This window comes from Triticum aestivum, chromosome 3B (assembly GCF_018294505.1).
Source record: "Triticum aestivum cultivar Chinese Spring chromosome 3B, IWGSC CS RefSeq v2.1, whole genome shotgun sequence".
NCBI classification, from domain to species: Eukaryota; Viridiplantae; Streptophyta; class Magnoliopsida; order Poales; family Poaceae; genus Triticum; species Triticum aestivum.
In genome coordinates, this window is record NC_057801.1 from 620,087,456 (window position 1) to 620,092,436 (window position 4,981).

Sequence of the window (4,981 nt, forward strand, 5' to 3'; positions counted from 1 at the left end):
CTGACTGGCAGGCTGAAGTCGATTGAGAATAGGAAGCAGGAGGTGTAGTCCGGCGCGTTGGCGGCCGTGCGTGAGGACGGATGGCCACAACTCACGCACCATGTTGATGCCCTTTTCCCTTTCTTGTCTCTTGTCTGATGTATTCATGCATGGGTGTGTCTGATCCTATAGGAGGAAAAGACAAACTCATTGTTAGACAATGTACTGTAAAAAGACTAGATCAAATGGATACTTCCCTGATCCTTTTGTTTGTACGAATGGCGCGATGACCAAAGCTCTAGCGGCCAATTTCTTTGGCGATGGTAGTTGATTCGCTGTTGAAGATTGAAGAAAAAACCATTTGCATCATGGCTTGATAGACACCATGCCCCAAGGTGGGCGCCAACTATCGTGGTAATGATTCCGACAATAAGAGAGCGGTAGGATAAAGGAGCATGATCTATCGAGATGCATATGGGTGACACGGTGATTTTAGCGAGTTCGGGCCTCTCACGGTGGAGGTAACAACCCTACGTCTCGTGCTCCGGAGAGGCTTTGTTTTATCTTAGTATGTATCCGGAGATTACAATGAGAGGAGAACGGATCCCCGTAGTCCTGTGACTAATGGTGAAAAAGAGAGAGAAGTAGAAGAAAAGAACCCCCCTAGTCTAGTGGTGGGGGTGGCTTATATAGAGTGCGCCACCCCCGCACCTCCTATGTTACAAAGTGGGGCATGAATGCCATAATGCCAGCCCACTATCAAGCCCTCACTATGAGAATGATGCCAACTACTTTGCTGCCTGCTGGTCTTCGCATATCCGAGTGAGTCGTACGGTCGAGTGGTGAACTGTCATCCGAGTGGATGGTATGCTGCTTGGTCGAATGGATAGTATGCTGCTTGTTGTTCTATGAAATTTACCTGGACCCACATGTTGTGTGGACCCCATGCTTCATGATATTTCGACCCTTCGTGGGCCTACCTGTTATGTGTATCCCCAACACCGTCAGACCCGGACCAGTGACGACAATGAACTGCCCTCCGGCTTACCAAAAACTCCTCGAAAATGCCAGAATGAGGTCTTTGTCACCTTTGACTTTTGCCTTTATTAATGAATCTACTTCCTTGATCTTTTTAATTGTGATTTCACTTTTGTAGGAGGTCTCTCATTCCTCTGGTGATTCTTCACAAACCCAACTTCCAGCTTTCAAGACTGCCACTGGGTAAAGATAATTATCCTTCTTCTGCATATTTATGTCCGTATCATTATACTGACTCATCAAATTCCTCTTAGTTGTCAAGCAAACCCTAAGAAGGCCAGAGTGGTTAAGCCGACTGAAAACCCGGACGCCGCTGAACTGGCACTGCCAACTCCTGCCGCAGGACAACCTGAAGCACCAGAAGACCCTGCTGTCAACGTTCGAATAGATCCTCCTAAGCCGTCTGTTGACGAAACTGTTCTCAACCCATCTATTGTTGAACCGTCAAGCTCAGCTAACCCACCGGCGACTTACGACAGTGACCTTTTAATCACTGGTATTAGATTTGTTGAACCGGGCAATCCAACGGTACTGGCCAGACACTCCGCCAAGCAAGAGGCTTTGGAAAAGCAGAAAGTTTGCTTTGACATCTCTCACTATGCTCACCTGAGCATTAGTGATGTGCTATCTGGCTACCTTAGTCACACGCATTCTAGCCGTGACTCTGAAATTGAGATGGTCAAATAGCTGCAATTAAAATATGAGGTATGATCTGTAGCTTTCATTAACTTATATGCTCTGCCAACCCCCAAGTCTCCTGATTATGATAAACTTGAATAATCTGTAGACTTGTGATATATGTTGACGTTCTGACCTAGATTTTTCCAAGTATGGTTTAAAATGTTTAACCAGATTTATCCGATTAGCATAATTTCACCTGTAGTCCCCAAGGGCCGGCTTAATTCATCATGAATGAGCCAGTACTTAACTTCATAGCTGTCTTGAATCAGTCCATACTAATATTGTTATCCAGCTCAAGAGGAAAAAACTTGCTGAATATCATGCATTAGCCCCCAAGTGCCAAGCGTTGTTACTTGTAAAACACTTGGGACTTTAATCATAGAAGAGTCATTTTTGCAGTTAAAAATTGCTTTGGCAGACATTAGCCACCAAGTGTCGAGTGGTGTTGCGTTGCAAAGCACTTGGGACTTTAATCATTATGACCTTTATTGAAATAAATTTTGACACACATGTGCATGTCTTTAGACCGCCATAACTGACTTGGATTCTCAACTAACTGATGCGAAAACCCGGTTGGCGGCTCAAGAGACTGAAATAAAGAATGCTGACTCCAAACTCCAGTTGAGCCTATCTAAAGCAGAGAAACTGAAGACCATCTTTGATGTAGAGAAAAAAATCCTGGGTCAATGAAAAAACCTTGCTGATACAGCATGCTGAGACAGCCGAGGCCGCTCTCAAGGAGGTTACCACGGAACTCATCGGTTTAAAGAACCGTGTGTCTCAGATGGTTTCTGCAATCTTCGATGAGTCATTATATTGTTTACTTAAACTCTATTTGTGCCATAAATAGAAGCCGCTTGCTTAACCTTTTTAAAATACTCATAGGTCCATGGAGCAGCAATCTGAGCCAAAACAACTTGATAAAACTGAAGGCGGTTTACACCCTGGTGGAGCAACTGTACACTGGAGCTCAATGGGCGCTTGCTATTATTTCCCCATCCAACCAAGGACCAAACCTCTTGAGTGATGTCTTGAAGAAGTTATCTATCTTACCCGCCAGATTCCAAGAAGTCAAGCGGTCTTGTGCAAGAGCCGGAGCCCTAACTGCTTTAAGCCACTCGAAAGCCTGGGTGCCGGAGCTAGACCCGGCGGATGTAGCCAAGGGGTATCCCAGCTTTAAGGAAGACGGGACTCCGTTTGATAAAGAAGATTTTGCTGCTTGTGTGAGGGGAATTCATACTAATGCTACCATCCTTGGCGACGAGACCAATGTTGATAAGTATCAGCCGGGTTTTGACACTGAGAATAAAAAGATGGCGACTCCTTCGTATAAAGTGACAGATCTAATCCCACCGGTTCGCCAACACACCTTTGCCCTAGAAATTGACCCGTCTGGTCTAATTGATGATGAAGTTGAGTTCATTGCTCTTCATGGCTTTGATTGGTCCAAGCCCAGCTTCCAAACAGTGGAGGAAGATGAACCGGCGAGGGAGGAGTCGTAACCATCCAAATAACCCGGCCAAGATTTAATGAGCCGACTTTAGTTTAGCATCTGTTCAGGAGAAAAACAACTTTATCCTTTTGGGCTCCAAACGCCTTGTAATATGCTAGCTTAAAACTTCATGATCTTCCTATGCCATCGTGCATATCATACTGCGTATGACACTTTTATCCGTCGTGTCAATATATGCTTTACATGCTTTATCATATCTGTAGCGTTTGAATCCGTTCCTGTATGTAAAAGATAAAAAACTGTCCTGGCGGTTTGTTGTTGTGATCTTGAATCTAGACTACCGGCTTATGTAACCCGAAAAGTAAGGGTGATAACCCAATATTTAAAAGCCAATACTTCCGTATGTATGATGACTATTATACACTTGGCAATTCATTGTCAAAAGCCAAGCCGGTTTAAATTGAAACCATACTTACAGTTAGATTTAGACAGCAAAAAAACCAAAAAAAACAAAAGATTGTCTTTCAAACAATGTAAATTAAATATCAAGAAAAATTTGGAGGCTTCTGATTCGAATACGATCAGTAAACTGGACCAAAGGGGTTAAGCTAGGATTCGAATACGATCATGTAGCCCCCAGTGGTTGTGGCGTTGCGCCGATCAAGAGGGTACCGACAGCTATGTTCTCTTTGGTTTGAATACGTCCTATGTTTGAACAGGAAGCCCCCAAATGACCTTGAGAGGTTTTTAACAACCCTCATTCGAATACGATCCAAGTCGGACCCAAAAGGGGTTAAGATATGATTCAGATACGATCAAGAAGCCCCCTAGTGAGTTTGGCTTTGCGCCAGTCAAGAGGGTAATGACAACTATGTTCTCTTTGGTTCGAATACGACCTATGTGTGAACAGGAAGCCCCCTAGTGATCATGAGGTTTAACGGCTAGATTCGAATACGATCATGAGCCAGACCAAGAGGGTTAAGCTAGATTCAAATACGATCAGCCCCCAATTGGTCGTTTTTATACTTAAAATAACAAAGATACGTGATCATTAAGGATGAAAAGGACAGAGGTCCTGCTTTATTGCTTATCATAATATATACAACGTCAAAGTATGTACATTATGAGAGCCGGTAGCTCAAGTGCAGTAAGGCCGAAGAGAGCAATATTCCACGGCTGGCGGGTCTCCTCCTCCGACTTACGTGAGTCTTTGTGCTCTCGAACATCGATAAGGTAGTATGACCCGCTATTCAAGTTTTTGCTGACCACAAAGGGTCCTTCCCAAGGTGGAGCACCAGGTCACCTTCTTGGAAGGTTCTTGACTTAACCCGGCGACTGTGATAACGACGCATGTCCTATTGGTAAATTGCTTAGCGGGCTGGCGCTAAGTCACGCTCTTCATCCAATAAGTCAAGCGCATCCCGACGGGCTTGTTCGTTATCAGCTTCAACGTAAGCCGCCACTCGGGGCGAGTCATGACAGATGTCACTAGGCAGGACTGCCGCTGCTCCATAAACCATGAAGAAAGGTGTATAACCCGTAGACCTGTTAGGGGTGGTATTGATGCTCCATATCACAGAGGGTAACTCTTCCACCCAACTACCCGGCGTCCGTTGTAAAGGGACCATAAGGCGGGGTTTTAGACCTTTCAAGATTTCCTGATTGGCTCTTTCAGCTTGACCATTGGATTGGGGGTGAGCTACTGATGAAACATCAAGCCGGATATGTTCCCGTTGACATAATTCTTCCATAGCTCCTTGGGATAGGTTAGTGCCATTGTCAGTGATAATGCTATGTGGAAAGCCAAAACGAAAGATCACTTTCTTCATG